The sequence below is a fragment of the Camelus bactrianus genome, chromosome 15 (assembly GCF_048773025.1).
Source record: "Camelus bactrianus isolate YW-2024 breed Bactrian camel chromosome 15, ASM4877302v1, whole genome shotgun sequence".
Classification (NCBI taxonomy): domain Eukaryota; kingdom Metazoa; phylum Chordata; class Mammalia; order Artiodactyla; family Camelidae; genus Camelus; species Camelus bactrianus.
In genome coordinates this window covers 28,808,732-28,835,044 of record NC_133553.1, presented here as the reverse complement: position 1 = coordinate 28,835,044, position 26,313 = coordinate 28,808,732, and the positions used below count along the sequence as shown (strand labels likewise).

Here is a 26,313-nt window from a genome sequence, read left to right as displayed (position 1 = left end):
ATGCTGACGACAGGAAAGTTAATATTTTAGAACAGGCATCTTGAGTGCTGAGGGTAGAGGCTCCTGGGTGCCAGTGGATTCTGCTACGTAGTCCCTTTAGCTTTCATAAAGAAGATCATCTCTTGGAAAGATCTTGGACTTGGAGGTCAACAGAGTTTGAGTCCCAGTTCTGCTACTTTCTACCTCTGCCACCTTTGATATGAATTTTCAACCTCAACTTTATCTGTAAAATGGAATAATAGTAGTTACCTTGCCTATAGAACTGGATTTTTTTGACCCTAAGCTGGGATGAAGCATAAGAAAGACTTTTGAGGACTGTGAACATCTTAAGTGAAAGATTATCCATATCTATGGCAAGAATTCTTAACCCATCCCTTACCCTCACCTCTCAGGCAGTAACACAATTTTGAGGCCTAGCAGTTTTGGACTCACTTTCTGCCTCAAGGATAGATCAACATTAATTATGTTTGATGATTTATTTCAATGCCCTTCTTTATTTCCCCAACGTTTGGTATTAAGCCCCTGCTAGACATCAAGTGTGTCATGGAGAAATGTGGTCAGCACACAAAGGGGATGCCCACTGGGGAAACCCATCCACCCTGCTGGGACTAACAGGACCAATGGTTGGCCAGTGATAAAATAAATCCAGTCTGAGGAATAAGCACTTGTGCTTAATGTACCATTGCATCCAGGGAACTATGACCCCTTCAAGCCCTCCCTTCCCAGGACCAGCTGATGCGCACAGGCTCTTCAGATGCCAGGGCTCTGTTGGAGGGATGAGGCTTGTGCATTGCAGCCTCCGGCTGGGCTTCTCAGCCTTCCGCTCCAGGTGGGTTCCCAGGACGTGAATGTACAGGTGATCCCTTCCCCCAGATCCAGAGCCCAATCCCGCTGAACCCGGACATCTCAGCATGCCGACGGGGGCTCTGCATGGAGTCTGCGGGCAAAGGATGGAACCTGTTCCCTTCCCTGCTGAGAAGAGCTGGGAGTGGGCAATTCATGGATCTGCCTGAGCCATTTCTTCTTTGATTTTCCCCGGGGTCACTTGCCGAAACAAAACTGACTCAGAGAAAGGAGTTCCCCAGCATTTGGAATACATTGATACATAGGTGAAGCAAATCAGTTTGATTTTTCCCTACACTTTCAACACTTTGTTTCTGAATAATAATAAAAAAAAATTCCCTGAAGCAAATACTATTTTTAGACTTTAGTTTCTGGAGGCTCCTAGCAGGCAAATCACTCTTTTTCTTGCTGTGATGTTCCTTTTAGTCCTAAAAAGAAAAGACTTAGAAGGAGATGATGGCTTTTATTTTTCAAACACTGAGCAGGTGTCTTGAGGAGGAGGCCCTAAAAGCTTTGGTGGCTCTAGGGGACAGAGCAGGGGGAGACAGGCAGAGGGGCCAGATGGAGATTTGGGCTGGAAATCAGAATATTCCAATTCAGCGGTTCCCAACCAGCCTCACTGTAGAACCATTTGGGAAGGTTTTTTAAAAACCATGTGGACAGATTTTTTAAAGAACCAGTTCCCACACCCCTCCCTAGGTAATTTTGATTTAGCTTGTCTGATACAGAGTCTGGGAATCATGTTTAAAGACTCATTCTATACCTAGAGAGTCAGAATTATCATACGAGAAATGGGGAAAATTTATTTCTAAAAACTACCTACAGTGATTTTGATGCAAGCGGGTTCCAGTGCCCATTTTCAAAAATGACTGGCCATTTCGAGATGCTCCATAAAGTTTTGGGGGCTCCCTGGGATAGAGCACCCTGTCACTCACTGGGGGTTCTCCGGCAGGTGCGGTAGGGAGCCTCTTGCTGGAGGGTGGGGTGGGGCTGACTGTGTGATCTCAAAGCCCAGCTCTGGCTTTGCATCAGCTGCTGCAGACATCACTTGTGTCCCCCAGAGCTGTCTGCTTGATGTAAAGCCACGTTCAGATTCATGCCCAATGTGAATGGAAGACCTGGTTGGAAAGAAAAAGGCCATAGTGGAGGTGGGGGTGGTGGGGGCTTCTTCAACCATGAGAGCCCCTCTTGGGCCAGTCTCTATGAGCTCTGGGAGTAAACTATAGACTTCCCTGCCTTGGCACTTTTGTTTTACATCCATCTTCCTGCATCAAGCACTTTGTACTTGCCTCTCTGTCTATCCACTTAACCATCATTGAAGACTCATCTTAACGTTCCATCTTCCATGAAGCCTCCTTTTGCAAACGTGTCAGGGGTGAGCTTAATTTATCCTCAGGGGATGTATGTCATGAACACAAACAACGAAACAAACCCAACCTTTAATCCAAAGACCTAAGTTTGGGCCAACGTTCTGTTCATGTTCAGTCATATGTCAGAGATCTTGGACAAGTCAATGTTTTGGGTTGGATTTCTCAGCTGTAATGTTCGGGTACTAATGCATAATCGGGTTGTCAAAAAGGATTAAGTGAGATCATGTTCGGTGTTGTGTAAATGATAAATGTTATAGAAATGTGAAGAGCTGTTGTTGTTACCTTAAACTCTAGTCTTGTGAGAATTACAGAAAGCTCTCATCTGAGTCAAAAGGATTTTATAAAATTTTTTAGACCTTTAATTTGCAGAAATAAATGAAGTCTTTTTCGTTTGTTCCCTCCCTCCATGCAATGCACATTTGTTGGACACTTACTATGGACGGGGCTTGGCACTGGGGAGACCACGAGGAACTAGGTCAGGTTTATGCTTTTATACAACTCATTGTATAATGAGGGAGAGATGTTAAAAAAGAAATTATTCTAAATTGGGATGCATCCTTTGACAGAGAGAAATGCCCTGGGTTTAGAGACTGGGCAGAGGAGGGAGTAGGGCAGGAGGAACTTCTTAGTAAAACTGATGTTTGCATTGAAAATTTTCCAGGAAGATATGCAGGAATAAAGTCTCTAGTCATTTAAAATTGTATCTGGGATGTTCTCAATGAGACATGGTAGACACTCTGGATTTTTTGGTTCTCTTCCTCAGAAAAGTGTTGGCTGGACTGAAACTCTCAACTCTGTCTCCTTTAGTAGAAATAGCAGCAAAATTCTCTGCTCTGTTCTTTCAGACTCAGCTGGGCATCTTCGTGTCTGTCCCACACATGCGTTGTTCTGGAGACAGCCAGAGATTTGGGCAGAACTTAAAAGCAGAATACAGGGCCCCCCTCCTGGGCTCATTCCCTTTCGGATTACCTTCTCCTCCTCCCAGCAACTACAGGGGCCATGAATTCTGTCCTCTGCTTCAGCAAGCCAGTAAGACCTCTGAGGGATTTCTTCCAGGTTTTTAACTGTGACACTTGCTGCTTCAGTGAAAGTCTGCCTTCAGTTAAAAAATGTAAAAGTAGAGAATTAACCCAGTGCCATTCCCTCCTTCCAATTGTGGCTTCCCCCCCAGTATCGTCTTATTTTTGACATTTTCATGTTGCCGTTTTAAAAAATATTTTCCACAGTGTATAGTTGTTATCTGCAGGAGGGCTGGTCTAATAGGAGATACCTGGTCATCACACTTAAGAAGCAAACTGTTTAATTAGAGGGACAGGAATCCAGCACAAGGAGAAGCCAGAGAATGACTCCAGAAACATGACAGGGCCAAGTGCATCATTCACTCACGTATTTATTTTTCCAACAAACAATGTTTGAGCATCTGTTGTGGGTGGAGCTCTTCTCCTGGCACAAGATGACATGATGTTGGCTGTTGATATACTTTCTATAGTCTTTCAAGCTAAGAGAGACTATTTAGAATAAGTTGATTTAAGAAGAGATCTGAAAAAAGAAAAGAAAAAAAAAAAACCACCCAGGATTAAGCTTTTCAGAGGGGACATAAAAAAACGGTCTACATTTTTGCTTTCCTACACAGTCTCCACTGGCCCATATGGTTATTGATGACTTGAATTATGATTAGTCTGAAATGAGATGTGCCGTAAGTATAAAATACACATCAGGTTTTATAGACTCAGTACAAAAAACAAACGTAAAATATCTCATTAATACTTTTCCATAATGTACTCTTTTGGATACATTTGATTACATAGACATATTATTATAATTAATGTCACCTATGTCTTTTTACTTTTTGATGTGTGCTATTGTGACACCAACTCCAGTGTATGTGTGTATTTTCCATGCCATCAAGCAATTCTCTGACACCAGCTGGGTGTCCCACAAATTGAACTCATTTCTGACACTCTATCTGGATATCGGCAGATCCCACAGGTCAAGGGTTCAGCTGCACAAGACTGACCCCACTTCAGATGCCAGTCACAAGTCCAAGTTGTCACCTGTGATTCTGACCAACTAGCTATAGATTGGAGGTTCCTATCACCCCCTCTTCGGGTTCAGTTAATTTGCTAGAGTGGCTCACAGAACAGAGAGACATTTTACTTAATAGAGTACCAGTTTATTATAAAGGGCTATAACTCAGGAATAGGCAGGCGGAAGAGAGTCTTAGGGCAAAGTGTGTGAGGAGTTGTGCAGAGCGTGCTGCTCTACAAATGCGCCAAATGCTCTCCTGGACTCTCCACGTGTTCACCAGCCTGGAAGTTCTCTAAACCCCATTCTTTCGGATTTTTGTGGATGCTTCATTACATAGGCATGATTGATAAAACCATTGGCCACTAGCCATAAATTCCATCTCCAGCCTCTCTCCCTTCCCTGGAGGTCAGGGGGGCAGGAAGGAAAGTTCCAACCCTCTAATTACACGATTGGTTCCCTTGGCAACCAGCTGCCATCCTTAGGTGCTTTCCAAAAACCACCTGGTTAGTATAAACTTAAGTGTGATTGAAAGGGGTTTTTTTAAATGAAAATTAAGACACCTTATCACAAGGGTTTTAGGGTTTTAGGAGCTTGGGTGTTAGAAATGAGAGGAAGACCAAATATATATTTCTCATTATAAATCACAATATTACTATGTGCCTAATTGACATTACACATATAGCTCACATTATTTTTCTATTGGACAACAGTGGTCTAGACAGGTCTAGACCAAGGGTCAGAAAGCTCTTTAAAAGGGTCAGCTAGTGAATATTGTATACTGTGCAGGCCATGTGGTCTCTGTTGCAACTCTGCTGTTGTGGTGCAAAGGCAGTATAGATAATACATAAATGAATGAGTGTGGATGTGTCACAATAAAACTTTATTTATATACACTGATATGTGAAGGTCATATAATTTTAATGTATCCCCAGACATCATTACTCTTTTGATTGTTCCCCCCCATCATTTAAATAGATAAAAACCATTTTCAGTTTTCAGGACCTACAGAAACAGGTGGCAGGCTGAATTTGGCCTGTGTACCATTGTTTGCCAAACCATGGACTAGAACATCATTTTGAAGGGCCTGAGAAACAACTGGCTTTGAAAAGTATCATGTTAAATAAAACCCATGGTATGCTGAATCACTGTTCGCAGTTCTTCCTGATCTCTGGCCTTAGAATTCCATAATCATACCCTTTTTCATGTGCATGGACTTGACCATGGGACTTATGCTGGCTAAGGGGACATAGGTAGGAGTGGCCAGTTCTAGGTTGAAGCTTCAAATGAATTGTGAATTCCCACCTACCTTCTTGAAATTTCTGTCATTAGCATGAAACAAGCTTCCTCTGGGTAGCTCTTGCCATTTTAGCCTGGATCCCAGAATAAGCACTGTGGAATAGACTGGAGCACAAACTTGAGTTGAGATATACCATTCCCAGCCTGAATTTCAGCTTGAAGCAGAGCCACCTAGACAAGCCCAGTGTAGATCAGCAAATTCACAACAGCTCCACAAGTAAGGGAGATCTGTGTGTCACTAAGTTTCTGTAATTGCTCATTACACAGCGTTTGCTGACCACTACAAATTCAATTTTCATTTTCTTTTTTTGTACCTCACTTTGTATCTACCCATTCTGTCCTAATCAGCAAAATCCGGGCACTTTCCTACCCATCAAAAGCACCGTGGCTGCTGCATTAGTATAGCACTTGCTTCTAGGATTTCTCAGTTTAAGGTATTGTTTATTTCATGCTGACAATGGGAGAAAGACAGCCAGTTAATCTAGATGCAATTGAATTTAGAAATAACTCAAATCTAATTTTACTCACTTCTCCATTCCCAAGTTACTCTTTCTGCTTCCTTTGGTTGTGTGTGTTTCAAATCATTTCCCACTGTTTATTTTTAATTTCTACTTTATTTTAATTATTTAATAGGTGGCATCTGTGCAGTGCCTGTCATTCATTGAGCAGTTTGTTTTCTGCTTATGGAATCACAAAAATATTTAATCTGCTGCTTCAGTGGTGTCATCATCACTCAGACTCTAGACCACAGGATTCCTCTCTTCTCTGTTTGGAAGAACACGATTCTCTGAGGTGACTGGGGTCCTCTGAAAAGCCAGCACCCAGACTGTACCTGAGCCCAGTCAATGGCAAGTCAGAAGGATTTCCTTCTTTCTCTGCTGCTTTTGAGAAAGTGTGTGTTTTCTTAAATGTCCCCAGGCGATATGATGTGGATGACCTGCTCAAGGACTGGTGTTAGGGACCAGTGCTGGAATTATCTATGTTTTCCCAAGCAAGGTCACCTCTCCTTTTAGGGGGCTGCATCCACTGGAGGGGGTGAACCAAGATGTGGATCTCTAGGACTGTCTCTGCTCATACTCCAGAAGCCTGACTCTAGAAGCCAAGGGAGTTCTGAGCCATAGGATGGAGTTGCCACAGAGACGAAGAGATTGAAGGAGATGGAGAGAGAGGCCCCTTAGAACATAATTAACAGAAGAATAATGATGATACAATCAGCATTTATCAGCATCATCTTATTCATTCCCAAAATATTTTACAATTTTCGGAGTTCAGGAGGAACCAATCCATGGGTTTTCTGCTGTTGCCTTCCCATTTGGGGACTTCCTCATCTCTAAAATGGGTTGGCTCAATGAAACAGCCTCCTAGGGCTTTGCCATTCCAGGCAATGGATGAATTCCATGTTCATGATCTAATTCAAAATAATTTCAGACTTGAAATATATGTTCTTATTTTTTTTCTTGCACTTTTATGAAAAGTCTAAAATCTTGCTAATACTTTGTGCAAAGTCTGTTGTGGGTTCTGAAATGATGATTGCAATGGCCATTTGCACCCCAGTGAGAACCATTGTGTGAAGCCATTTATGGTCCCCAACACCATCTGAAGAGAATCTGACCATGGATGTGGGCAGGTTGACCATCTGGGGGAAGGGTGTGATGCCTGGGAAACAGTGGCGTGGGCACATTTACTTGGGTTGCAAAGGAAAGGAAAACTCATTGAGTGGAATGTAGGGAGCTGTTTTGGGCTCTAGAAGGTTCCCTGGAGCCAAGCAGTGGGGTTTCCAGACAAACCAGAACAGTCTGCCCTAGAACAGATTGCAGTTGGGCTGGGAAGATGATACCCAGGAAGCAGCAGGAACAAGCAAGAGAGACTCCTGCCTGGGTTCCCAGCCTCCACTCTGGGCCCTGAACCATCTGTTCTGTTCTTGGCAGAGCAGTCAGTATGAATGCTGTAAGACTTACATCAGACTCTGACTTTTTTTCTTAAAACCCTTCCAGAGCTTCCTATCCCTCCAAGAGTGGAGTCGACCTGATCACCATCCTTGATCAAACTCTGTCTGGTTGCTGACCTCATTTCCTCCCTGCCCTCGTCTTGCCTCTTTAAGGATTCAGGTAGGACAGTATGGAGGGCTTGCTAGAGCTTACTGGAAATATTTTTGTTTTTTCAGAAGAATTTATTCATCAAATAGAGTCAGAGCCAGATGAACACTGATATCTTTCCATAATTCTCAGCTATGTGTAGTCCCTCATTTTCATCTGAAAGCACCATTGTTTGAACTTAGTTGCTCCTTGTTCTTTGTTGCTAATTTATTTAATTTTTTTCTACTCTTTATCTTGTATTAGTTGTGTCAATACACAACACAGTATCTTTTAACAGCTAAATCAGATGTTGGCATAACTATAGGGCTGAACTGGTGGTAGATGCTTCTTGGTTGAGTTGGACTTTATTCTTGAAGGGCTGATTGATTGCATCTAGCAGGCATAGTCAGGGAGGGCTTCCTGGAGGAGACAAGGCTTAAACTGGACATTGTCATATAAACTTGGAAAGAAAGAGAGAAAAGGAGGAAATTTAAGTACAACAGTGCCAGCAAAATGATCTGAATTCTAGAAATGGCAGTAACTCCTTCCTACCTTTCCTGCTGTGAAAGAAATTCTCTCTTCAATGTCTCATTATGTGCAAGAAAGAGGGAAATAGGACAGTAGGCCTCCCTCTAGCACTGAGATTATTGTGAGCATGCTCCCTTCACAGGGACAGTCATTCAGGTTCTGGCCCCGCACTTCTGGGAACACACGTCTGGTAAGCGATAACACCTGTCCAAATTCCAATCTCCTGCCAAAACCCTGCCTCTGTCGACCTCCCCCTCCCTTTCTCCTGCCCCAAGGAGTAGAAAGGGAGAGAAGGACATGAAACTGACAAACTGTTATAAATCTGAACCACAGCTGAGCTTACTGAGATATGTCACCAAAGTGGACTAATAACGTGGTGTCTTGGAAATGTAATTGGAGTAAATGGAGAGCAAATTACTGAAACAAATGTTAAAAGTAGAAATTGTGAAAAAAAACAAAAAACTCACAAAACCCCCAAATTTGAATTTCTTTTTTATCTACCTATCACGTCACTTGACTGTGTTTTGGACTGAAGATGTCCAAAACTACACATCTTCCATAGGGCAGAAAATGTCCTGAGTCCTGGATAAAAGGAGATGGTGTTGATAAATGAGCTTATCACCCAGAGGACACATTTCCTGGTTTGAACGGGTTGCTATAGCTTCTAGATGCTCCAGGTCAACTTAGTCGAAGACTTTCTGAAAAGCTTTGACTTCAAAGAGTGTGTGTGTGTGTGTGTGTGTGTGTGTATCTATATATAAAATTAAGACTTAATAATTTTTTATTTTTTATTTTTTAAACATTTTTTATTGAGTTATAGTCATTTTACAATGTTGTGTCAATTTCCAGTGTAGAGCACAATTTTGCAGTTAAACATGAACATACATATATTCATTGTCACATTTTTTTTTCGCTGTGAGCCACCACAATATCTTGTATATATTTCCCTGTACTATACAGTATAATCTTGTTTATCTAGTCTACATATGCCTGTCAGTATCTACAAATTTTGAACTCCTAGTCTATCCCTCCCTCCCTCCTCCCCCTTGGCAACCACAAGTTTGCATTCTATGTCTATGAGTCTTAAACCTTAATAATTTAATTCCAAGACCTGTAAGAAATAGAGAATGAATATTGGAGCTTGCTCCCTAAAATGTATAGACTTTAGACTTATTGAAGGAACTAGAATTACAAAATTATCTCATCTCAGAAAAAAAAAAATGATCCTTGACACCATCTTTGCCTTTTAAAGGTAAACTGTGTAATCAGCTGGCTGTCAGGCTGTTTAACAAAGTAAAGAATATTAAAATATTTGTCTTGGCTTCTGCACTTCCTCTGTGCTGTAAAAAAAAAAATCACAGACTAGAGCCTGCCAATCATTTATCTGGCTGTTTGGATGAAGGAGTTTGATGGAGGCAATAGTCTGTAACTAAAGACGCCTGCAAAAACTGGGCTCTCGGGTGGCCTGATGGTATTTCCCAGAGTGAATCCCAGAGGCAGCTTTCTCCACTGCGCATGTGGGTGGATGAATTAAGCTTCAGGGCTCCTTTGGAAGGTCATCGCTGGTTTCTTCCTTTGCAAGGCTTTTGAGGGGTGAAAACCCATCCTGGGGCTGCCAGTGTCATGGGGTTCATGCCGAGAACCTCTTTGTTTTCTTGCTCCAATAATGTCAACTGTTGGGGTCTCTGAGGATGCACCCTATGAGGAGTACTCCTTCTATCTTCCCTGGCTCTGAGGAAGTTATGAACTGAACGAAGAGTAAGAATGCGCTCCAAGTGCATCACTGAGAGCGGCTAAGTCGGAGGTCATGGATACAGTTCTGTGAGCCAAGTGGGCTTGTTCATTCTAAGTCTCAGACCTGGGCAGGCTCCCGCACCCAGCCCAGGTAGCACTGAACAGGACAGGGCTTTTCACAGGGAAAGGGCTGCCCAGGCAAGTGTTTTGGGAGAACTCTTCCCTCTGGACTGGCTGGATCCCAGAAGTAATGAAGTTAGAGTTCAAGTGAGCATCCTTAGTTATTTTTCTTGAATTCCCCAGTCAAATGAATAATGTGTTGAGAGATGGGGAGAGATCAAAGTTTGTTAGCCATGGAGTTCCCTCCGCTTGGAAGGAAACTTCAGGGATGGAGAAAAAGCTTCCTCTACCTTGAATATCAACTCATGTAGGAATGCTCCCCTTGCTGGTGGGCCAAGTTCTCAGCCATGTCTGCTCAAGTGCACTCCACCCGCTCTGCTCCGCAGTTCCCCGTTTCTTCATGCAGACACAGTTGCAACTTTAACCTACTGTGTTAGAGATTAGTGCCCATGCACCAAACACAAATAGAGGGGTGCATGGCAGTAAGGTGGCTCTTAGATCCTCTCTGCTGTGTTTCCCAAGGCTTCTGCCAGGCTGTGGACTGGTATTATCTCCCATTTACGGGAAGGCAGCCGTGTTCTCTGGGACCTCCTGGAATTCTCTCTCCCACACTGTAATTCAGACTGCATGCTATCACTGGACTGATTTTCTGAAAACACTACTCTTACTGAGTCACTCAAACTCTCTGAGTCTCCATTTCCTCATTGGTAAAATGGATATGTTTATGTTTTCCCTGCTTGCCTACCTCATCTCGCTGTTGAAAGGACAAACAAGACCACAGATGGAAAAGTGCCCTGTAAATTGGCAAGTGTTGTGTATACGTGGATGTATCAGCCCATCCCCAGATCAAGTTTGCTGTAGTGGGCTTGGGGTTCAAAGCCTTCATGGACAGGCATGTTCCAGACCTCCTCTCCCCTTGTTATCCTGCAATCCTGGTTCTTTTTTCCTCCCTTACCCCTCCCTCCAGGAAGCTTTCCTGATTGCTCCTACCCTCAGGATTCTCCCTCTCATCTGAGCTCTTACAGATTCATAGTTGGAATAAATGGGTCTCAACCATGGCTGCACATTAGAAAACCCAGAGAGCTTCTGCGTCTCCCCTCAGAACAACTGAATTAAAATCTTTTGGGAGTGAGGCCAGGATAACTGTTTTCCAAAAGCTCTCCAATGATGCTAACGTACAGCCAGGGTAAAGAACCCCTGGTTTATACTTTATACTTTGCATTGAGTTGTTTGGGTCTCATGAATGCATCTTTCCGCCCTCCTTCCTCTGTGAATTTCCCACAGGATGGAGGCCCTGCCTCAGCTCCTCCTCCCCTCCTTCCTTCTGTTGTGCCTTTTGTCTCTCCTGGAAACATCTGGTTTCTGTGGGTTATACTTACTGAATTTGCTTCGGGAGACATTCATCTGCCCCTCTTCTCATCCCCCAAATCTGAACTCATCAAGCTTTAGCAAATACTGTGTGGTTGACCATAGGTTGAGTCCAGTCTGTGCTCAGCAGTGGAGTTCAGATTTATTATGTGTGTTTGAATATGCTTGGTGGACCGCTGAGGGACACTGACAAGAAGTGTCTTTGTATGAGGGACCCATCAGCCTCTTGGGAAAGGAATTTTTTTTTTTTTTTTAGATGAGGGAGTCAGGAAATAACTGAAGTGAACATTTAGAACCAAATATCCAGAACCAACAACATTAGGAGGCAATGAGAAGGCATTTTCATGCCAAAAAATTCTCTGGTGAATATGTGTGTTCAGGGCCTGGGTGCTTAAGATAAATGTCATTTAGCAATGACACCATAGTTCATGGTTCATTAAATATTAAACACTGGGTTTTCTTTATGCTCTGGCCTCACCATTTCCCTCTGCCAATAGAAAGCCACGTGGGGTTTGTCAGATCCTTCTGGGGATTCGGTGATTCTAATTGTGGAAAAGAGTTAGCAGCACTTAGAGCTCAAGGATGGAATTCCTATTTTCAGCAGACACATTTTCACTATTACGTTTGTTTCTCTGGCACCGTTCACGTGTGCAAGGAGAGAGAGACACTGCACATAAGTGATTATACACCCACTCAAGGAAAGCCCTTCCTGCATTGGGGTTGTTCTAGTTACGATCATTCTTGCAGCCTGATCAACTCTGGGCAACCTCCAGGTTGGTTGCAGTTTTAGTGGAATGCTCCCATTTCATTCCTGTTATTCTTTTTTATGATTTTTTTTTTTTATGGAGCTGGCTACAAATTCCAAGCATTATTCACCAGGTCTTCTGCTTCCCAGGGTCCTTCTGAATCTCTGCTCTGCTTAGTTGCTCTTCAGGGCACATCTGGTCTCTGTGGGCTGAACTGAGTAATTTTGCTTCAGGACACATCTATTCTTTGATGCCTATTTCCTAAGATGCCTTGCTCCGGTTTGTGAAGGGAAAAAAAAAAAAAAAGCTTGATTGTATTGTTCTGCTGGTGCTGCACACTGAGTGTCTTCTCACAGATACAAAACTTCAGGCAGCCCATTGTACTTCATTTCCAGGCTTACCTACTACCCTTTAAATCTCACTCCTAATCAGTCATTTGGCATAAACTCAATAGTTGGCTCGACTTGCAAGCTCATTGTTAACAGTGACTAAGGAACTGTCTAGCGTCAATAGTACCTGTTACAAACGTCTTGCTTAATTCATACTTGGATGATTTTCTATCTAGTGAATGCCTGATGTTTTAGGACCACGGATCCGTGCTCAGTAGTGAATACTGCGCTGTGGTATGTAGTGGGATCATAGTCAAGTCTAATCCGTGTTCACCAGTGGAATTCAAACTTACCGTGTGTGCTTGGTAGACGGGTAGGGTGGGTCAAACAAAAGTCCTTCCTGGTTTATTGGCTGGCTCTCTGATGGCTAACTGGCTTAAATGCATCTTGACTTGCTTCCTTCTGTAGATTTGTTCATCTTTTTCTGTTGTCTCTGATTCTTGGAAGTCATGACCCTCTCTGAGGAGGGTCTGAGCACTGAGCTCAGAGCTGAGCACTTAGAACTCTAAGAACTTTCCTTTTCATGGTGAGAAAAGAAAGTGTTAGTGAGATGAGAACTGAGAGGGGAAGGCCTATGAGTGTTTCCTGGGACTTGATCTGACTGTTGATCATGCCACGAGGTGCCCTCCCTGATGGGAAGTTTAAGTGGCCCATAGATTTATCTCCTTCACAATAGATTCTTCTGAAACAGTCCACGACAAACTGTTTAGATTACTTCCCAGCTCCAGCTAATAAGTTCAGTGAGACATATCCCAGATACAGTCTCCCAGTCTCTTTGGACTGAGAAGGTCATTGCATCAAGGCTCTTTATTTGCCCTGGCACTCCACACATGTGTGTGTGCACACGTGCATGCATGTGTGTGTATGTGTGTGGTCTGCAGTCATGGTGCATGCCACCTGCTATGTCCCAGAGCGTGCTGGGCAGCATTGTTGCATTTGTGGGATCCTTTTCAAAACTGGCATTTATTTCAATAATTTCCCCTCCTTCTCTCAGGGTCAGATGGCACATCTGTGGAGACTGTGCCCCTCACTCAGTGGGGATGCTTGATGTCTTCCTGTCTGGCACAGAGAGAGAGGCACAGGGCTTGTGGGCTGGGCGGCGAGCGTCTGAGTCCCATGGAGCCATTTCAGCAAGTGCGCAGGGAGGACATATGCTCGCAGTTATTTTTCCAGGGTTGGGAAAAGGGCCAGAAGCACTTTATTTCATTCATTCCTTTGTTCAACATGATTTAAGTTGCTAATGTGTGTCATGCCTGGTTTTGGGAGCTAGGGAGGGTAGAGAAGACAGATTTTTTTATAAGACATCTCTGCCCTCAAGTCTGGGGAGACAACACACACACACACACATACCCCAGAGTAAAACAGTGACATGAGTGAGAACGCAGCCCCACATGTCCGTTAGGCTGGGGAGGGGGCCTGTCAGTCTGAAGAGTTGACCCCCCTGGATTCTGCCACTATCCAGTCTTCAGCTCCATGTTCATTCATGGGCCTCATGGGTCTAGCTGAGAGCAGAAATCCATCCACACAAAGAAAGAAAAGGACGACTCCTAGTTTATGTTGAATGCAGGAGTCAGGAATGGAGAAAACGGGGATCCATCTGTTTTGGGTCAGTGTTACAAGATTCAGACATGCCTTTGTCAGATGTCTTTTGAATGCATCCTGGACTTCCTGGGAGTCTGGATCCAAAAAAGCTGCATTTGCTGCAAATAAACATTGTTTTCTGAAACAAAAGCCATAGATCTCTTTCCTCCGTGCTGAGTGGACTCCAGCCCTTAGAGGATCTGGACAAGGCCCTAGCTCCACCCACAATGGTGCCTGGCAGGGATCCTGACTGGTGGGGAGATGGGAGGAGGGAGAGATTTACTCAGAGGACTGAACTGAGATCAATAATTGATTCATGAAGACGGTTCTATCTGGTGTGAGGGACAAAGGTCTCTCCCTGAACCTCAGCTGAGGGTGAGCTACAGCAGGGGATCACTGCTGAAAAGAAGCTTCTGTCAGAAGCATTTCCGCTGGCCCTCGTGCTCTTCAGCCGTGGGAGGATATTTGAAAAATAGGAAAGAAGAGACACCAATTGTAGGGGCTGAGTTTTTGATGGATCCAAGAGTTGTGGGAAAGAAAGAAGAGAGTCTTCCCTTCCCCAACTGGGGGTGGATCTCCAAAGGATATCTGGTTTGTGATCTTTTATTCATGCTCATAATCTGTTTGGCTCTATCTTTGGGAAATTACTTCTATTCAGTGCACTTAATTGCTTAAATTGCTGCGGGTTTGCTGCATTTAAAAAAATTCAGTAAAAGACAAAGAGTAAAATGTGTATCAGGTGAAAATAATCTTCACAGATTCCCAGACCCAGGTTCATTTTACAAAGACTGAATTGGGAGGCCCGGAAAATGACTGAGAGGCTGTTCATTTTTCACTTGTCCACGAACAGAAAATAATAGAAATAACAATCCTAAGTTATGAATTTTTGAACACTGACAGTATGTTGGGCGCTCAGGGTTTTGCATTAGATTCAGCAAAGATGAAGGAGTCTGTGGTTCTGCTCTTGTCGACTCCATGACCCCGAGGACCTGATCTCTGAGACCGTTTCCTGTGCTCAGTGATGCCCGTGCCGTGCAGTTAGGGGAAAGTTCCAGAAAGATCTCCCCTCACTCACACTTCTTGCTTTGAGGGGAATCTTGTAATGCCTTACAGTTTTTATGTATGGCCATACCTGAGAAGGAAGCCGAAACAGAGAGGTTCTGGGGACCTCCTTCCAGAAGCCGGCAGAGATGGCACTGACCCTCAAACCTGAGAAAGCTGGAGCTGCCTGATGGCCGAGATGGGACCACAGCAGCTGCCATGAGGAGGCCTTTGAATCTTGGCTCTGTTCCCTAGTCGGGGCACTTGACTGTTTCTAACTGTGAATCTGAGGGCATGTTCCCTTTTTTTATTTACACTTGGCTTTCCTGATTCGTACTGACCTCTTTCCAGACAACATCTGTATTGCTTGTTACAGCAAATCAGAAAAGTGCCCTGCTCATTCATTCATGAAGCTTTGTCAGCTGTCTGTGGTGGGTGCACCACCGCAGAAGGGGCTTAAAGCAAATGCTCTGAGCACAAATGTCCAACCTCCCTTAGCACTGGCGTCTGCTGGGACAGGACTGAATGCTGTGTCAGGGATGCGAAAATCTGTGGACCATGTGCTCATAATTTTGTTCTCACCAGATTGGTTATTTTTGAAGCCCACTTGGCCTTTGGAGTAGTTCTGCCTCTGAGGGGCCACTTGGGAATGTGTGAAGGGCCTTTGTTTGATCTAGTGATGTTGCCAGGAGGGGGAGGGATGGGTCCTGCATGTGAGGAATTGTTCCACGTCCTGCACGATTTGTGAATGTCTCAGTGGATGCTGATGTAGGTGAAAAAAAAAAAAAACCTTCTGATAATTATCTGAGCCTAGATCTTAACTGCTCTACATATAACACCACGTGTTTTGTGCATAACGCTAATCTGCACTGGCTTTCCCGGGGACTCTATCTACTGTGTAAATTGAGAAAAGATTGCACTGTATGATGTTCAGAAATTTATCAGAAATTGTTCACATCACTCCCTCCATGGAAAATCATTGTCACCAATGGCAACGCCTCTCGTGGCATCAGAATTGCCCTATAGCACACCTGTAGCTGTCTGTGCCCCTAGTGGTCTCATTCCTGTCCGTGTAAAGACACAAGCATCTGGCCGTTTCACCGTGTCTTCTAGTCAGTCATCTCCTGAGCATTTACAGACTGAAAGAAGTGCTATTTTATACGTTCTTTCCACTACAGTCGAGTTAGTGCGTTACACAGGTGTTTGCCTTCGCATGCTTTAAATCGCTGCTTCTCTTTCCCTAAGAATGCAGTTCCATTGTGGAATGAGGTAAGGCTGTACTTTGTTTTGCTCAGAACTTTACCGGGAGTTGCTCACCATTTTGAAACAATGAACTCACTGATGGAAACAGTGCTCACAGAATCTGAGTCATAAACACAGGCCTGGGTTTGAATGAGCCTGCATTTTCAGGCGTCACCTCCATGATGATTCTCTCAGATACAGGTATGGACCTCTAATGACTTTGTGTCATCCAGTGTAGCCGTGATCACTTACATACTGAGACATGCAGGTTATTGCAGATTATTTAACCTCTCCGTTTACTTACAGTTAGGACAATACATGTCTACTGTAAAAAAAATGAACGTGGGTCAGATATATCATCCACGGGCTTCGTTTCGGGGTGTTACTAAAAGCTTGCTGTGAAAAGAGAACATGGGTTCTGATGGGGCTCCGATGAGAGGCCCTGAGGAACAGCCCTGGTGCAGTCAGTGTCCCACACGAAGAAGGCCCTGCTGCCCCTGCCTCAGACCCTTCGTGGGGCGACGTGGGCGTCCAGCTTTCTGTTTCAGACTTTACCCCTAGATGGGCACATGTCTTGGTTCAAGGTCAACTTGCTAAATATCAGTTGGAAATTCATCCACTGGTCAGTTGATCTAAAATCGTATGTTCTCAAGATGTCTGTCTTTCTCTAATTCTGGAAAAGTCTCAGCTTGCACATATTGCTTCTGTGCTGTTCCCTCCATTCCTTTCTGCTGGAAAAATCATTTAACCCATGTTTGTGCCTCTTATTTTACTCTGTCTTTCTTAATGTCTCTTCTGCAGTTCTTACCTTTTTCTCTCTGCACGGCCTCTGGGTAAACTTCTCAGCACCATCTTCTCCTTCGCTAACTTGCTTTCACTTCTGTTTTCAGGCTAGATTTTATATCATTTACTGCTTTAAAAATTCATTTATATCCATGACTGTAATTTTCATTTCTATAACTTCTCACCTATTCGTTTTCATATCATTTTCTTGTTCCATTTTTACCTTTCATCAAAGGTGTTTTTTGCTTGTGTAAAGGCCTTATTCTTTCATTAATCCACCTAAGCATACTTATTTTCACACTTCGATAAAGGGATATAGATTGATTTTTTTTTGTTTCAATAGCTCTTTACATTTGTTTTCTTTCCTGGTGTTATATTTCTTTACGTGGTTGGAATTTTGACTTATGGCTTTATTTTGAGGGGAGATCTTATTTGTTCTTTGTTATTCTCTTTTTCTCTTTTCTCCTGCAAACGCTCACTCCTATCTGAGTGGCCGTGAGGTTACCATTCTGTAGTCCTAATCCCTGATCTTGGGACAGATCCCCTTAACGGTCATGTTTATTTCCAGCCCGGTTGTGTGATCAGGAAAATTACCAGCCTGTTCCTGAGCTAGCCGGTGCTTTGCTTAGTTCCTGATCTCGGGGCTGGGTTTGTATTGCCATGCAGTACAACGGCTCCTGCAGCACCTGGGAGCCGTTCTTTTCTGCCTCCTTTCTCAAGCGGTGTCTGCGTGTGGAGCGGGGAATGTTGGGGGCAGTCTACCTCCCAGCTTTAATCAGTGAGCCCGCTTCTAGCCCCCTGTGGTCCCAGAGGCATTGAACTCCAGATTCCCACTGCCTTGGTCTGGGTCTGTGGCTTCAGAGCTGTGTATGTTTCGGAGTTGCTGCTCTGTGTCTGATGCATGAAGAAGACATTTACTTGTTTCTGAGAGTGGCGATATTTTTGTGTTGTTTTAAATAGATCACTGCTGCATGTTTGGAGCCAGGGTGGTAATGTCAAGTGCGAACTTCCTGAGCTATTTTGATGGGAAGTTTCTTACTTCCATCAAACAGAAGCCACATGCCAATAGGATACTTCTGAACATCAAGAAGCTGCTGGCATATATTCTCAGGTCGGAGCTTTGGGAGACTTTATCTTTTTCCCTTCCTCCCTCACTGAGTAGCAGAGTCCCACACGCATCACTCAGTTGGACCTCACCTTTCTCTCAGCGCAGGAGATTTTCGGATGCCTCTCAGTGTGTTCACATGTGTAAAAACCTCCTCCGGTATATTTCCGTTTCTTGCTGGAGCACAAAGGGTACGCTTGACACATGTAGTCTTAGTTTTAGGAGGAAACTCAGAGCTGTATAAATCCAGCCTCTCTCTCCCCACACGGGCATACACATTAGTGATTCTTGAAGAGGCAATTGGATTTTTCAAAACCCACTGAATGGTTGCCCAAGGCAATCTTTATAGATCCTAAAGAGCGATATGACCCTTGCTGACACCTGCACAGAGTTAGAAAGTTTTCTTACTATCAAGTCCAAATTGACCTCCTTGTAACTGACACCATAATGACACAAATGATGCTCCTGACATGAGAGCTGTTCAGACGTGGGAAGACATTCGGTTTTATACTCTGAGTTTTCTCTTGTCTGGGCTAAATCCTCCTATTTCCTACAGCACTCCTGCCTAGAATTCAGGTATCTCATTATTCTGTGGCCACCTCTTGAGAGGCGTGGTGTGCTTTCTTGGCCATTTGTTTGGACTACAGTGCTTATGCAAAGGACCAGGCAACAACTCTATAATTTCCCAAAGATAAGATCAGATCTTGGTCCCAGCTCCCCCGGGCCTTGAAAAGGATTTATTGGCTCCATGGCTGTCTTCATGGCCTAACTGGATGGTATGATTACATTTGCTTCCAGCGTGGGACCTGCAGCCCATGCTTTCCCCAGGCCTGTGTCCAGAATCCTGAGTTCCTACATTGGGCTGGTGAGCGATTCAAGGCAGTTTTCCAATCCTGCCTTTGCCTCTGTTGTTGCCTAGGAATTGTTACTTGCAAGCCACTCTGTAGATGGGGTAATGGCATATTGATCATTGCACAGGTGGTAGGGGTACAGTTTGATTTTTAGATATAATTCTGTTTTCTGCCTTTTGGCTTGTTGCTGGAAGGTGCTATAATCTTACTGTCAGATGATTTTGACTTCAGTGGTTACCAGGAGTTTTGACTTTCATTTTGTTGTTGTTGTTCTTCTCCTTTTTTTAAATATTAAAAAAAATTTTTTTAAGCACAGGCTGACATGGTGCATTGAAGAAATGGGAGGATTAGGCAAAGAAAAACTGATGTGATTTGCTAAATGGGGGCTCTGGAAAGAAAAGGTTCTCATTCAGCGGAACTAAGTGAAGCTGTGTGCTGGATGTTTCCCAAAGAGTACTTCATGGATACTGTAACCTTGTGTGATGCTCTGTAGATGAAGGGCTCCATGCTCACATAATTTGGACTTGATGTATAGTATGCTTCCCTCTTGGAGAGGACTCTTCATCTGATCATGTGGAAGGCTGTGAGACTTCCAGCGGTAAAGCAATATTTTCAACTTTCTGTGATTTAACATTGACTATGCTCATTTGGTCATGGGACTCTGTGTAAAGAAAACTGTGGTACCCATTAATGCCTCGGAAAATCTACATTCCATCTGACATCCTGTAGGAAATGCGCTGCTAAGCTCCATGTCATCCCAATGAAAACGGCCATGCATTCAACCCCAAACATACCAAATGCTATCGTGTGCCTTTGCTGCTTGTTGAGGAATGAATCTGAGTATTCACTCCATAGGGGATATCACCAACCCCATAGCAGTGTGGTCCCCGAGTGAGATGGCATTGAATAATTTGTGTTAGAAAATGGGGAAGAGCAGAGAGGAAAGATGTCATCAAAATGAGGTGGAGTTAATCATAATGCTATCTGGTAGGGCTTTTAAGGGAAAATTTATGAAAATGGCTGATATGGGTAACTAGGGAAGAGCATGTTAGCTAGAGGCAACCAGTTCTGCAGAGGCAAGGAGGAAGGAATTAATGACTAGAGGGTAGATGGAGAATAAGTCTGTTCCATATTTCAGCTGAAGCATGGAGATATGTTGACAAAGAGGGAGAAATTTAGAGAACAGCTACTGAAGAACACTCAATCCTCACTGTAGGGTTTGAAATAGATTTGAATGGTGTTTGGGGCCCCCTTAAAGCTCTCCAGGGAGGACAAAATGAAATTCAAATAATTTTTTTGGACCCAGACCCCTTTGTCTGCTGTCAGACATATTTGAGGTAATTTCTGCCCTGAGTAAAGGCTGCAGGGATGGAAGTTGGGGACAATTTGAGAGAAGAACTTGGTGATTACAAGGTGCAGGAGAAGAATCCAGTTTAACTCAACTGCTAGGATCATGGTGACTGAGATCCAGGAGTTTCTGAAAGGTACACTTCTCCTCAGGTCTCATAAAAATTGGCTTCCCTTCCCTCCCTGAAATAACACTGTAGTTGTCAATGAAGTTCTTAGCTGGAGGCTACCCAATCACCTTACAGTCATTAGGAGATAAAAAACTATTGATTATTATTTGTCTGTTGAAACCAGCAGGCCTCCTGTTAATATCTTTATCCACTTCCAAGGCTGTCAGCCTATTGACTTAAAAAAAAAAAAAGAATATAAGAGTTGATTGGAGTGTGAGAAGCAGAAGAAATTACTTTTAGCCAAATGATGGGGAATTTGATTATAGAACATCTGTAGAAGAGCATGGAAAACTTGTGATGACTCTTTTCTGATCTAGTGAAGGGGTAGGGGCTGGGAGTTCTGTCCTTCCTGTTAATCTTACGATCTCTTCACTTGAGAAAAGCCCAAAACACAAAGAAAGTAAGAGTGAAGAAGCAAGGTTCAGCGAGTAATCCAAAACTGCCCACACGATCTCCCTGGCCTTGGTTTACTCATCTGGGCAAAAAGTTAACTGGCACCAGACATTGCCTTATGTTCAGGCCACAAAGAAGTGCGTGGCTTCTTTGCAAAGGCTGCCGAAGCCCTGGGATGTGAAAAGCACAGAGTGGACAAAAGATACCCTTGGTTCTCTGGTCTTGTGCAGCAAGCCCTACTCTGTAGCCAGCTGCAGGGAGTTCTTACACGAGCCAGCACCTGGGACCCTCCCTGAGGCATGCTCTGATTGGAAACACCGTGGTCCCTGGTAGAGGCAAAGGCTGAAGGCACAGAAGATGCTCTCCTTCTTCTTCTTCTTTTTTTTTTTTTTTTAATTAACAACGTGTCATCACAGAGTGAAGAGTATCCTTGTGAGGGAGATCTATCAGTGGAAGATATATCAACAATACAATCAACAGATAGCAATCGAGGCTCCTCAGCCCGGGCGTCTGCAGGTAGAGGAAGGATCCTGACAATGGGCTTCCTGGTTTCGGGGAGCTCAACCTCTATTTGGACGACGGAGATATTCTCATTTAGAACTGTTGTAGCCTGTGTGCAAGGATGGTCAGGGGTGAGAGGTCCTGAAAGGTTCCCTGTAGGAGGTAGGACTTGTTCTGGACTTGAAAGGACAAATAGAGTTTGAAGAGGCAGAGGGAAGGAGGGGGACATTTGAGGTGTCTAGCACAGTGACGATGCAGATCAGGCTAGGATACAAGGGATCATTGTTGGGGATACTGGTTGATGCCCTTGGTGGGTGCTAGTTACACCATGTGTGTGTGTGTTGGTGTGTGTAACTGATGTAATATGAACTTCACATATGTAAAGTACACAATCTGATAAGGCCTGACTGAAGTAGGGCCCAGGAATCCATCCCCATACTCAAGCTAACGAGCTGTCATAAGCAAAGTGTCCTTGGGGCCTTTTGTAACCCTTGCTCCCGACACTCCCTGCTCCTCACGTCTGCTGGTAACAAGTGATCTGCTGCCACTACAGTTTGCATTCTTGAGTATTTTACATAAATGGAATCTGACACTGGGGACTCTTTTTGTCTGGCTTTTTCCACAAGGCATAACTCTTTTGACAGTCATCCATGTTTACGTGTATAAATTGTTCATTCCTTTCATTGCTGAGTAGTGTTCCATTGTACAGATAAACCATCATTTGTTTATCTGTCCACCAGTTAATGAACTTTTGTGTTGTTTCCAGTTTTAGCTCTTATAAATAAAGTTATGGACATCTGTGGACAAATTTTGCATGTATACGTGATGGCGTTGTTCAAATATTTTACAACCTTCTTGATTTTCTTTGTATTTGTTCTATCGATAATTGGAAGATGAATGTTGACAACTTTGACTGTAATTGTGGACTTCCCTATTTCTTCTTGAAGTTTTATATGTTGTTGCTTCATGTATTTTGAAGTTTTGTTATAACTTGCATAAACATTTAGGATTATTATGTGACTCTGGTAATTGATCCTTTTATCAATATGACATGAGTTTTCTTTATCTTTGATAATAGTCGTTCTGAAATCTACTTTGTATGTTATTAATATAGCTATTCTAGCTTTCTTTTGATTAATGTCATACACACACATACACACACACAAATATATACATACAGTTGGCCCTCTGTATACACACGTTCTGCATCCATAGATTAAACCATCTGTGGTTTGGGGTTGCTTGAATCCACAGATATGGAACCTGTGGATACAGAGTGCTGACTGTACTAAGCCATTTTATGTAAGGGACTTGAACATCCACGGATTTTGGCATACGTGGGTGTCCTGGAACCAATCCCCTGCAGATACTGAAGGATGTCTGTGTATGTATATAGATACTCCACTCTTTTTAACTTAACCATTTATGTCTTTATATTTAAAATATTTTTCTTATAGGTAGCACAAGTTTGATCTTATGTTTTATATCCAATCTGAAACTCTCTGCCTTAAATAAACTTTTATTCTGAGATCATTGTAGATTTACATGCAGTTGTAAGAAACGATAGAGATACTTGTGTTCCCTTTGCTCAATTTTTCTCAATAACGTCTTCCAACAATACAGTACAGTATCACAACCAGGATACTGATGTTGATCCAATCCATCAGACTTGTTCAGATTTCCTGTTTTACTTGTACTTATTTGTATGCATGTGTGTGTACATATGTGTTTAGTTCTATGCAATTCTATCATTTGAACAGTTTCATGTATTTACTACGACAGTCGTGATATAGAGCAGTTCCATCAACACAAATCTCTTCCATGTTTCCCCTTCCTCTGCCCCACCCTGCCCTTGTCTTTAACCCCTGGCAACCACTAATCTCTTCTCCATTTTTGACATTCAGTCTTTTACCATACGTATGATGTTAGCTGTGGGGTGTTTTTTGAGTGTAGATATTCTACTCTTTTTAACTTAACCATTTATGTCTTTATGTATTTTTTTAAAATCATCAATGGGTATTGGATTTTGTCAAACATTTTCTGCATTGTTTGACATTATCATATGACTTTTCTTCTTTGGCATGTTGCTATAATGAGTTACACTGATTGCTTTTTTGAATGTTGAGCCAGCTTTGCATACCTGGAATATATCCCACTTGGTCATGAGACATAATTCTTTTTGAATTTGACATATAATTCATCATTGGATTGGATTTGCTAATTTTTTGTTGAGAATCTTTGTGTCTGAGTTCACGTGAGATTCTGGTCTGATTTTTTTTTTTTTTTTTTTGTATTGTGTTTGGTTTTGGTAATCTCTACCTTTCAATTGGAGTGTTTTAGATCATTTATAGTTAATGTGATTATTGATATGGTTAGGTTTAAATCTATCATCTATCATCTTGCTATTTGTTTTCTATTTGTTCCATCTACTTTTAGTCCTTTTCCTCTTTCTCTACCTTATTTTGGATGAGTGAAGTATTTTAAAAATATTCTATTTTATCCACTTTGTTGATTGGCTTATAGCTATAATTCTTTGTTTAGTTCTTTCAATAGTTTCTTTAAGGATTACAGAACATCTTTAAGTTATTATATTCTACCTTCAAGTAATGTTATACTACTTCACATGTGGTAAAAATTCTTATAATAGTAAAGCCCAGGACTCCTGGACCTTCAACTTCACCCACTTGACTCTGGCTGTGTGCACGGGCTCTGCCTAGGTTCCTTCTCATTGGGTCGTGGATTGGAGTCTCTTTCAAGACAGTAAGCTGGGGCAATTCTAAGGCTCTTCTCATTTGTTTCTTCTCTTTCGAGAATCACTATCTTTCATTTCCTGTTATACTGAGTCTTGCAAACCACTGTTTCATATACATTGCTGCTTTTTTGTTGTTTTGTTTTGGTTTGATTTCAGGTAGGAAGATAAATCTGGTTCCTCTTACTCCATCTTGGGCAAAAGTAGAAATTCCATACTGTTGTTTTAATGTAGGTTCTGTAGACTTCGTATTAAAGTCAAAGTACTAATCTTTTCAAGAGAGTCTCTGCTGTGGACTGGAGAGAATGAAAGCATCAAGACTATGGAACATGTATCAGGTCTTTCCCTTCAGAAAGATCCAGTCCATGTACTGGAACCTCACAGAGTGGCAGATATTTGCACATGATGGTAGAACCCACTCTCTGGAAGGAGAAGGTGATTTTTGCAAAGGAATATTGTTGTATGTGTGTTTAGTCTCCATCCCACTTATTTTTCTTTGTGAGTGAGACTAAATCTAGGACTGTGAAATCCTCCATTTTACATTTGTCAAATAAATAACTCAACACCAAAGGCAAAGAAAATTGGAGAGAAGAAAGGGTATCACACGCTTAAAGAATCACATGGTCTTAGACTCTGGAGGTTCCTCAAGAGTAGCCCCTGCCTTTAGGAAAATAAGAGATTTATCTTCTTTATTTGACGTATTCTGCCATTCTGAATGTTAAGGAACTTATCCAAGATCCTGTAAAGTGTAACCTTAGTTTCTCTCTCCAAGTTTAAGAAACACCTGCCTTTTTAGTGATTCTTTCTGCAGTGTTCTTCTCTTGTTCTTTTACTGACTGTGGGGTGGTTTCCTTCCCTCCCTCAGCTCTGCTAGTCTCCTGCCTAGCTAGTGGCATGCTTTCTAAAGGCTTTCAGCATATTATGCCTCTCTAGATGGGGGAAAAACATATTTCCCTCTGAAGTTTCTCTTGGGAAGCTTTAAAGCTACACAATTAACAATTTCCCTGTTCATTTTCTGTCCCCTTGTGGTCCTGGTCTCTGACGGCGGATGGATGGCTGTATCATAACACTCCCTCCACATCATTTGTCACATCCTGGCGCTGTGACAACAGCTTCTCTGTTTCTAGAAGGCCTGGAACTAGAATGTCAGGCAGGGAAACTAAATAACTTTTCACCTTTAGGACATAGTTCCTTCTTCAGAAGGCTGCAGGCCACTGAGAGCTGGTGGTGGGGCCATTGAGCTGTTGAAGCACGGAGCATTTCTACCAGCCTGGAACGTGACTGTGAAGACTATATTCTGACTGTGCCTGGTCCTAGAGAATTGATTTGGAAAAATGACCAGAAAGCTTTGCAGACAATGGGATCTTTCCTTTTCTCTAAAGCAATGAGCTGCAGTGCTCTGGCATCTTTCAGCAAGGTGCTGTTTGCAAATAAGGAGTTATGTATAGCCAAGAGCAACTGTAATTAACAGGGCAAAAAATTTGGTATGGAGAATACAAATAACAACAACATTAACATTAAGCATTTTTAGAGGGATCGCCGTAAGTCTCGCACTGATCTAAGTTCTACAGTTATATTAACTTACTGAATCTTCACAATAATCCTTTGAGGTATGCACTCTTATTATCCCTATGATATTTCTGAGGGAGGTTAAGTGACTTACTCCAAGTCACTTAGCTAAAAAGTGGTGAATTGAAACCGTGACATTCTGACTCAAGTCTGTGCTCTGAATCTCAGTGCTAGATTGCCCCTGATTATGAAATTCCTCTTCTTCATCAAATCATAATGTGGAGATAAGTGAAGTGAGAAAAGTGTGGACTTTTACTAGAATAAAGAGGAGAAATACCTTTGTTCCCAGAATGAAATGGATGCTCCATAGGTGGCAAAGAATTGGTCCTATGGAGATTTCTGTCGACTTCTCTACTTTTCTCAGCCTCCCTTAATTTGGGTTCACTATAGAACTAGTTTTGGCCAATGAAGTGTGAGCAGAAGTAATATGGGCCAAGATGGTTAAGTGATGGAGTGATTTCCTGTGCTCCCTTTCCCCTACCTG

The 26,313-nt window shown here is 42.8% G+C and overlaps 1 protein-coding gene across 15 annotated transcripts in view; it reads left to right on the top strand.

Annotated features, from left to right (window-relative positions):
- LOC123614968 (uncharacterized) overlaps positions 1-26,313 on the top strand; it is a 501,406-nt gene that overhangs the window by 178,763 nt on the left and 296,330 nt on the right. Inside the window, exon 1 of one of the 15 annotated variants that reach the window (XR_012499263.1) lies at positions 14,416-14,669. The exons of the other annotated variants lie outside the window; for them this stretch is intronic. The gene's annotated coding sequence lies outside the window, so the exon portion shown is untranslated. Of the gene's footprint in view, positions 1-14,415; positions 14,670-26,313 lie in introns of those variants that run through there. 15 annotated transcript variants of the gene reach the window in all.